The sequence below is a fragment of the Coffea eugenioides genome, chromosome 5, assembly GCF_003713205.1.
Source record: "Coffea eugenioides isolate CCC68of chromosome 5, Ceug_1.0, whole genome shotgun sequence".
Classification (NCBI taxonomy): domain Eukaryota; kingdom Viridiplantae; phylum Streptophyta; class Magnoliopsida; order Gentianales; family Rubiaceae; genus Coffea; species Coffea eugenioides.
In genome coordinates this window covers 19,393,491-19,403,925 of record NC_040039.1, presented here as the reverse complement: position 1 = coordinate 19,403,925, position 10,435 = coordinate 19,393,491, and the positions used below count along the sequence as shown (strand labels likewise).

At 41.6% G+C, this 10,435-nt stretch overlaps 1 pseudogene; it reads left to right on the top strand.

Moving 5' to 3' along the window:
• Window positions 1–302: 302 nt before the first annotated feature.
• Window positions 303–1,221, top strand: LOC113771247 (annotated as a pseudogene).
• The last annotated feature ends 9,214 nt before the right edge of the window (window positions 1,222–10,435 follow it).

The following is a 10,435-nucleotide window of genomic DNA, read 5'->3' as shown; positions in this document are numbered from 1 at the left end:
ATGTTTATTTATTTTTTCACCCAATGTTAATTAAATTGTTTTTGTTATTTATTTTTATTATTATCAATTTTGTTTTAAAAAAAAATAATAAAAATAAAAATAAAAAAAAATGGAGGATACGCGACAGCAAGCTGCGTTTTTTCGCAGCTTGCAAAGAGGGGCTCGGGCAGGCCTTAGCTGCAAATATAGGAGAGATGGCTGGGGTTTTAGGGTTGTGAGGTTTCCATATAAATAGAAAGAGAGCCAGCAGCCGCAGGGGAGAGGTTCTCGGATGAGGTGAAAAAGAAAACAGCGGAGAGAAAATGAGAGCTTTGGTTGGCGGCGGTAGAAAGAAGAAGGCTGCGGAGGCTTATTGGAGTGAAGGACTGAAAAGAACTAGAAAGCTACTAGGGTTTCTGGGGAGCGATAGAGAGCGGGGGACGGCAAAAAGAAAGAAAAACTGAGAGGAGAGAATGGCTAAAAAACTGGAGAGAGCAAGGAAAGTTTGGGGGGCTAGCAGCGATCCCACCGAAGATGGGTCTGGCGAACAGCAGCGAAGGTTATCTTCATCCCTGATGAGGAGTGCCAGAAGCCCGACCTCCTCGTCACCTCCAGTGACTACCTCCGGGTCGCCGACGATGGAACCCGCGTCGACATGAAGGGCCTCCTCAACAACTACCGCAACAGCAAGTTCTCCGGCCCCCTCACCTCCTTTGACTGGAACGAGGCAGAACCCAAGCGCATCGGCGCCTCCAGCATCGACACCACCTGCACCATCTGAGACATCGACCGCGAGACCGTCGACACCCAGCTCATCGCCCGCGACAAGGAGCACTCCACCCTTATCTACGAGAGCTCCGAGCCCAATACGCCGCTTGTCCGCCTTGGTTGGAACGAACAGGACCCCCGGTACATGGCCACTATCGTTATGGACAGCGCCAAGGTAGTCGTCCTGGACATCCGCTTCCCACGCTTCCAGTCGTGGAGCTGCAGCGGCATCAGGCCAGTACCAACACCATCGCCTGGACTCCCCACAGCTCGTGCCACATCTGCACTGCTGGAGATGACTCCCAGGCCCTCATTTGGGATCTCTCTTCCATGGGCTAGCCCACTGAGGGTGGATTGGACCCCATTCTCGTTTACACTGCCGGTGCCGAAATTGAGCAGCCACGGTGGTCCTCTTCCCAGCCTGATTGGGTTGCCATCGCCTTCTCGAATAAGCTTCAGATGCTGAAGGTATGACTCGTGTTTCATTGTCTGGATCCCAGGTAATCGCTACCGTAGCTGCAATAATCGTTTTCTTATCCCTTGTTTGGATTGCATGCATTTTTTAGAACTGAGTATGATATTTTTCTGAGTTGCTTGTTCACTTGGATCATGGTTGCTTAATCTAAAGTTGTTAGTTGCTTAATCCTAGTTGAAGTTGTGTATTTGAACTAGAAAATCTGGGTCAGTTTGCAAGCAAAGTGCAGCAATTTCATTCTTGGTTGATTGAAGCTTAATAGAAAATAGCTGCAGAAAATGATATCTGAAAAATGCAGAAATGTTTTCGATGTTCGCGGCTGGTCTTTCTTTTGTTCGTTCATATGTTCCAGTAGCAGTTTTCCTTGCGTTTCTGTGAATCTTGGGGTTTGCTTAAGAGCATGTTTGAGGGGTTTTTGGTTTGGGCAGCATTACGCCAGATTTTAGTTGCTGTTTTTCTTTTACAAGGCATGCGTGTGATTAGCAACTTAGAAAATAACAGCCATCAACCCGGATTTTCCTGATTTGATCTAGCAATGATAGTGTATTATTTGGCTTGGTTGATGATTTGGGGGATTGTCTTATGATCATTTGATTCAAAAGTTGTTATTGGTTGGTAATGTTTGGGTTGGTAATGAAGCAACAGGCTGCGGTTGAAGGTAAACCAGAAGATGAGAAACAAAGGCTTCGTGCATGCATGAAATAATTCTTTAAAATTGCCTCTTAACCCCCTCAAGTTTCACCTTATGCTACTATGACCCACAAAATTGAGAAAAACTAATCAATTGGGTCCCTGTGATTTTTGCAGCAATGCATTATGACCCAACCAATTGAATAATGGCAGCTTTAATTTTTGCAATTGCGTTGCTTGCTTTACTTCAATTAACTACCATGCTCTGTCATTTGCATTTAAGCCATAACTTTAGAGGCTTTACGATCAAGTGAGCTTTGTTTTTGTACATTTTCTTTAATTTTCCCAAATAAATTGGTACCTTGACCATTTCTTTTATTTTGGAGGATAAATTAGTAACTTCACCTCATTAGGGCGTCAATTCAAGGGAGGTACACTCTATCCCTCATTTGCACTTCATTTTTTCCTACGTGCTCCTACGTGTTATGTGAATATGCATGTCTACTTCGCTTTACTTGCTTCCCTTTAATTCCTTGCGTTTATCTCATTTACTTTACTTTTATTTAAGTTATTCATTATGGGGTATGTGTACACCTCTTGGCTTGTAATAGATAGGGCTTGGCGAGCTTTCTTGTCCATTTTCCCTTTCCCCCTTTGTCTAAGGTATTCATTATGGGGTATGTGTACACCTCTTGGCTTGTAATAGATAGGGCTTGGAGGAGCATTCGATGAAGACCTATCGAAGACGTGTGCCTAGCTAGCAAATGTAATAGTTAGGGCTTTAATTGCCTTATGTGTCTTGCCTGCTTAGTTGTTACATGTTAATTTACTTTGTTAGGGCCTTGCATCTAGTCGAGCATGCTAAATGTTATGTGCTACGTGTTTACGAGTGTTTTGGCATGTCTACTTGCTTTCATAACCATGAATGAATGTGATGGATGAATGTACGTCACCACACTAGTCCAATGCTAGTTGTGGCAAGGGCTAGTCCAACGCTAGACCCAATAGGATTTTTCCTTTGTTTTTCATTAATGCATTATTTGCCTGTTCACTACATATCATGCATTTTTCCTTAGTTTTATCATCTGGCATGCTCCTTGATTCCCCTTTCCCCTCACTTTAGGTCTTGCATCTCATGCTAGTTAGGGTACATTTGCCTGAAGAGTCCCCTTAAATATGGGATATAGACGAGTGTGGCTTTTCTAAGCCTTAGCACGCTTATATTCCCTCTACAAAAGGGAAAATTGAGTCACAATTTAGGTCTCCCCGTACCCGTCCTGCTTGCATTCCCTAGGCTCATGCATTCTCAATCCACTCTATCATCACACTTTCACTTTTGTCTCATTTGCACACATGCACCTTTTTATCACTTTCACTTGCACACGAACACTTTTTTATCTTCACTTGCACACGAACACTTTTATCTTCACTTGCACACGAACACTTTTTTCTTCACTCGCACACGAGTACTTTCATCTTCATTTGCACACCGACACTTTCGCACTTTTCTTTAAATTGCATACATGCATTTTTGCCCACTTGCACTTGGAGTATATCAAAGACATTTGCACACCTCCACTTATATCGTATTTTTATCAATCTTCCCACTTCACAAACTCACATTTTCACATAGCATGCATTCCACTCATTTTTACGTCATTTAGGATTACATGTGACCTCTCCAAAGGATCATTATTGGGCTTCACAATTAATGTGATTGGCACCACTCAACCTTTGAAGAGAAATTTCCCCCATGTCCCCCTAGGTCTAGGCTTTTGCATTCATATAGACATATCCAACACGTGATACATACCTTGGGTAGAAAAATTAGGAAAAATTGGTTTAAGTCACGCAACTAGCCTTGGCTAGGTCGAAGGGGTGCCTTGGATTTTTATCCTTGCCTTCCCCTTCGTCAAATGTGACCCCCGATCCCTCTTTTGGTTACGTAGACCCAAAAAGTTCTTTAAAAGGGTTTATTTACTTTTTTCATTCAAAAACAAAAAATCATTTTTGGGTGACTTGGTACACCCTAACTCGATACCAAGTGGCGACTCCATTTTCATTAAAAAAAACCCTTTTTGAACTTCACTTGGCCAAATCGTCGCATTCTTAAGTCCCATGGCCTTTTTACTTTTCATTTTGCACACGTTCACATGTATATCACACTCACACCACACACCACTCACATCATCAAAAAGTGGGGCGCGACACTAGGTGTTGGGAGAGTAAGGGGTGTTAGTAAGATAAGGGAAAGAATTGGAGGATAGGAACATGATTTGGCAAAGATTAGTGAGAGAATGGCCAAGATGGTGCCAAGTGGCAAGACACCAACCATGCAACTTATTTGACCAAAGAATTTGATGAATTAAAACCATTTTTTTTGCTCCATTTCCTTCATAAGCTGGCTGGCCATCTTGGAGCAGCAAAGGAGAAGAAGAAACTCCATTTTCTTGCTTTTTACTCTTAGTTTAATCTTAGGAAAAAAAAATCAAAAGTGAAGGAGTGAGTTAGTGAGTGAAATCCATCCAACTCTAGTGTGTGATCTTCAAGCCTTGAAGCTTTTGGTTGGTGGTTGTTTTGGGTGACTTAATCAATTTGTAAGAGAGGCATGTGATCTTTAATCCTTGCTTTTATGGTGTTATATTAAGTATGTAAAGGTTTGAGGGTAAACTAGAAGTTGTATGGATGCTTCCTATGGCTAAATCTCTTGAATTAGTGAAGTGGTAGTTGGGTTGGTTAAGTGGCCTACCATGTGTTTGATTAATTGTTAAAGCTTTGATTCATGGTTTTAGTTAGAGTTAACACTTGGCATGTTGGTTAAGAGGAAAACAATGAAAGGATGAAGCAAGAAAAGTAGTGGTATGCACTAATAGCCCAAATTCCAGATTTCTGGAAATTCAAACTTCAGTTCTGCCCGGTTCCAGTTCGTGATGTTAGAGGCCGAATTAAGCTTAGAACAAAAAATTAAAGTTGTAGATAATTATGTTTTATAGTTTCCTACAAAATTTCAACCCAATCAGAGCAACGTAGCCTGTGAAAAGACCGAAATACCCCTGCTGCCCTGTTTCTGTCCGAAACTGATAATCAGCTTCTGTAATTGGTTAGTTTGACCAGGAATACTACTGATTTGGTTGTGATGTCTTCTTAAGAATTATAGCCTTGTATCTTAGCTTTCAAATGGCTTTAGAATTACCTGAATCGGAGTTGTGTGTGCTGAGATATGATTGAATGAATCAGAACTGCTAGTTGAATTTCACCGTGTGTTTCAAACTGGAAAATCTGGGGTTGTTTTGGTAACTTTGACCTAGTTAGGATGAGAACTGGACTAATTAATTTTCATCAAAGTTATAGCCCTCTGCCTTAGCTTCGAAACAATATAACTTGTACTTCAATCCAACAAGCATAGTTTCAGTTTGGTCCGATACGCTAAGTAGCGGTGAATCTGCCTTTTTGGTTTGCTAGCTTAAAGCTCATTTCCGGTCATTTTCCTAGCTAAATCTTGTACTTTAATGACTTTGAGCCTATTGAACAGCTCTTGTGATGAATTTATATTGCGTATAACTTTGGGATTGATTGAGGAAAATAATGAAGCCATAACTGGCTGAGAAAATAGGTAAATACAGAGGGCATGCTGCCTAAAATTTTAGGGCTACGCGATTCCTTCAATTGAGTTGATCTTAGTACTAATGAAGGGTTTTGGGGGTTGTTTGTAACCCTAGGACCAACTGTTATCTTTTTGCTCAAAAGTCATATTTTATTCTTTTGTACTAGTGTGAGGCCCCAGTCCGTTCTACGTTGATATATTCATTAGCTGGGCGGTAACGTTTGGTTTTAAGAGTATTTCGAAAACCCTATGTAGGGATTAAGATTTAAAGCCCTACTATCCAATTATTCCATAATAAGTGCAAGTGAGCCTAGAAAGTAGGGTTTCACTCTTCGGTTTCAGCATTGGAGCAAAATTAGGGTTTTTGTGATTTTCGCCGGATGAAATTTTGGTACGGAAAAAGGATCAAATTTGGTGATTAAAAGTGACTTTTAAGTGAGAAATAATATGTAATTAGGAGCAATAAGATAAGATTAGTGAATAGGAAGTAAAAACCCTAGTACGTGTGTTTTAAGAAAAAACGGCGCGAACCGGCGGGTCCCGCGCATTACCGATTGAACGCACCAATTGACCACCACTTACTTGCCATGCAAGTTTACCACTAATAGAGCAAAATATCTTCCCCCCCTCTTAGCTTCTTATTGGCCGAAAATTAGTGGTTCAAAATGCAACAAGAGAGAGAAAATTGTGTGGTTGTGATTCAACCAAGTGTTAACCAAACTTGTGGCTAGAATTAATTCTTATTTTTTCCAACCTTCTTATAAGACAAATGAAGCTTAATCTTCCTCATTCTTTTCTCTCTCTTGGCCGAAATTCTCTCCAAAGGAAGAAAGAAAAATCTCTCTCAATTCCTTGTCCTAATCTTGCTCAATCTCATAAACTAACCGGTTAATCTTGAATTCCTTCCATAAAACCTCTTCATTTGGTATGAGTAAGTTGATTGGTGAAGTGTTTGTGGAAGCTAAGGTGACAAGCAACTCCCTCTCTCTTGTTTTACTAGGTGAGTAATGAATGAACTCTCTCCTTCACCTAATGAAGCTTAATTCATGCTTAGTGGTGTTAAGAGATGAAAAATTATGGTTTATATCTTGATTTGTGGATGATTTAGTGAAGTTTTATATTTATTGGGATTTTTCCTGTTTTAATATAAGCATGATTGTGTGGCTATATATGATGGTTGGAAATGGTATGTAATGATGCTAGATGGTGGAAAAAGTGGAAGATTGCAAGTGATTTCTGTTTTGAATGAAATCTGGAAAATTGGGGTTTCTTGGTTCTTCATTCTGTCCGAATATTTTGGTCCTAGATAGAGGCCGAATTGGCCTTGGCTTAAAACATGAAAGTTGTAGGAAATGACATTTTATAGGTGCCTGTAAAATTTCAGGTCAATCGGAGTAGCGTAGAGTGAGAAAAGTCGAAAATACCCTTGCTGTTCTGGTTTTGTCCGAATGTAAGAACTGCACTTGTAATTGGTGCTTTTGGATAGGATTACTTCAGAATTGGTTGTTCTAGTCTTCTGATGAAATGTAGCCCTGTTTCTAAGCTTTCGTATGCCTTTGAAATTTCTGAATTTGGACTTAAGTAGGCTGAGTTATGCTGTTTGCACCAGGTTGCGGTTTGTTCACCTGTTTTACGATTCTGGTTTAGTATCTTACAGTTTTGACCTAGTTACACTCGAAACTGGGTTAAGTGGCCTTCTTCAACGTTGTAGCCTTTTAAGTGCTGAATCTACCTGTAAAATTGCAGGTCAAACGGATTAATGTATTCCGAGTTATAGACAAAACCCTCAGACCTGTTTTAGACGTCCGTTTGTGTACGTTTTGCATTTCAGTTTCTGCGGTGCATTTTTCCGTTCTGATTCCATACGATCTGGGTGTCGACTCCTTCATAATAAATTTAGATCTTGGTCTCAGCTTCGAAACGGTATAAATTACGTCGAAAACCGAGTTCCGTAGCTCCTGTTATGATCAAAACAATAACGCTCGTCAGAACTGCCTTGTATTTGGACAGTTCTGACGGGTACGTTGACACTCGATTTTCGTTCTGTTCTGAGTGGATTCAGGTCTTGGCCAAAACATCAAAGTTTTAGCCTTATGTCTCAGCTTTCTAACGCCTTTGGAATTTCTTGATTTCGAATTCTGAGCCGTGAGTTACGGCCTTGCAAACAGGGCATGTTTGGTAACTTGCCATGAAACAGCTGGCACTATTTCGTGCCTTTTTGACCTATACCTATTGAGATCTGGGTTGAGATGTCTTCATGAGAATTGTAGCCCTTCTTCTTAGCTTCGAAACGGTATCTCGCTCACCTTGATCCGACACTCCTAGCCTAACTTTCGACCAAAACGGTTTAAGATGGCCGATTTGGCCGTCCCGTTTGCCGTTCCGCGCGCGCGCGTGTGCCCCTTTTTGCCGTTTTCGCACTTGCGCGTGCCAATTTTGCCGTTTTACTTGTTTTACGTGTGTGAGTAGCTGTTTGTGATATATTGTGACACAATCTTCGATTTCAGACGGTGGTGAACTAGGCGGAGCCGGTGGGGCCACTACTAGCCAACCAACGAAGTGATTTCCGCTTTTGTACTACTTTTGTATTTGGAGTAAGTATTCAGGCCGCTTTTGTATGTTAGTTGCTTATGTGTTTCGATATGTATGAAGAGGGTACTTAGACGAGGGTGTACTTTATCGCACTCGCTCTAAACCCTAATTTGCACACATATTTGTACATGGCTTATGTATATGAGCAATTTTGGAACTAAAACCCTTGAGCTGGTGGCTCAGGGTGACTTTTGAATAATTTTGTGAATTTTGTGAGTTTGAGGTTGAACTCAATACCTAGATGGACTATTCGAGCCGGTTAGGGCTTGGTCGAAGTCAGTCCAACTTGGTTTGAGGTCACCAAGTTTGTGAACCCGGTTCGCTGAGTATGTGAACCAATTTTGTGACCCGAGCTTGTGACTCAAGCTCAATTTGTGATTTCGTTCGCCTGGGCAAGTTTGTGAGGTGACTGGCCAGTGAGGGTGATAAGGTGTTCGGTGGGTGTACAAGTGGAGTTCTACGGACCTTATGTATGGTCGACGGAGTGTCGACAGGAGGTCACGCATGGCAACGACTTGGCTTTGGAGCCACCTGTATCCTTATTATGTGATGTTACTTTTCTGCTTTTGCTTTACTCTTATTGAGTAACTGTGGTTACGTGACATTTACGCTTTTGCCCCTGTTTACTTACTAAGCATATAGCTTACCCCGTTCCTTTTGTTTTCCTTAGCAGGGGCCGACGCGGGGACTTATGGGCACTTACACTAGTATTGGTTTGTCATAGTTGGACAATTAGGATGTTTGTTTTTATTGTGGTGGTTTGTATAAGGACCCTCCTTAGGGTCTACCTTTTAGTTTTGGTTGTAATTATAAGGGTGTAATAGTTTGAGCAGGTACTTTTGGAGAATGTAATTATAACCTTTTTGGGATTTGTATATAGTATGTAAGGTACTCTTTTGGATTTTCTGGTTTTTATCGCTTTAAGGTTTGAGTCCTGGCGCGAGCTAGGCAGGCGGCCCGCCGATACCCTTGGGTTCGCCCTTGGGAGAAGTGGGGTCGTCACAGTTGGTATCAGAGCTTAGGCTTCAGATTTCTGTAGTGTATCCTAGGCTTGAAGTTTAGGATGCCGGACTGTGGGATTTGATTTGATATGAAAGTTAAGTAATTGAGGGATAAAATATATAGCTGCTTCGCGTGGTCTCTGCGCTGAGTGAGCCTGGACTAAGTGGTGAATAAATATGAAGGACTAAGTGCTCGTTCGAGCATAAGCTGTGAATTGCAAATGTTATGGGCCTTTAATCTTTTCCGTGGTATTTGAGGATCATAAATAGGTACGTCGGGTAGGAATTTCGATTGTAGATAGTTTACTCTTGGGACTGGCCAGCTCGAGATGTGAATTATCTTATTTCGGATTCTCGTGCCCGAGTACTCTAAAGTTGAGGCAGCGTTAAGTACTTGAAATTTCATTTTGGAAACATGAACAGGCTTTGTCTGACTAGAATGAGCACAAGAGGTCAATGGACGTCTAGTTTGGATAGAAAGTAACGTGATAGATCGGACGGGGTTATTTATTTGAGACTGGGACGATTTCACCTTTTCTTTTGACTCGCCCGTATATAGTTACTACATGATGTTAGTATGTGTGTGTGTGTACATGGTTATCTGTCCAATTTGATATGTATTTGTGTAATTGATTATCTGTCTCCTTAATATGGCGTGTTATGTGCGTATAAGTTTATTTGCGTATTTCATTTATTAAAGTACCCTTTGGAAGAAAAAAAAACATAGAGGGAAGACGTAGTCGCGGACATGGTTGTGGCCGTGGAGCCAAGCGGGGCCAAGAGTCAAGAAAAAGGGGAAACAACCACTGAACAAAACCAGGGACCGAGAGTGTCATTGGTATTTAGGAATTTATTATGACCCATTGTTTTGGCCAGCAGGCTACTATCGAAGGTCCAGCAACTCCGTGAGATGGCACATTGGGTCGAGATGTATAAGGAAATCGCAGTTCTTCGAGACGAAATAGAGGTCCAAAGGAGACTAGCCGCATACTGGGAAGGGCGATGGAAGCACGAGTATTCAGAAAAGATTGAGCTCTTGCACCAGAACTTGGAGCTAAAAAGGAAATACGAAGGGATTTCTGAGGAGGCCTTAACAATGGCACAAAACACTACTGCTATGGGGTTTCCAGAGGAAGCTCAAAGGACAGGAATTGCAAGGCCACAAGTAAATATCTTCCATGCAAAGAAAAGAGGTAAAAGGCCAGAACAGTGTAAGCGAGGTAGGCCAGTCGCTAAGAAGGGTCGTGGAGTAAGGGGTGTGAAAATTTTGGAGACACTTAAGGAGGATACTCCGGGAGGAAACCCAAGTGGAGAAGGACCACTGCATGATGTCTCACAAGAGGATCAGACCCCAATCGCTCTCTCATTTTGTGGCTACTGTAGAAA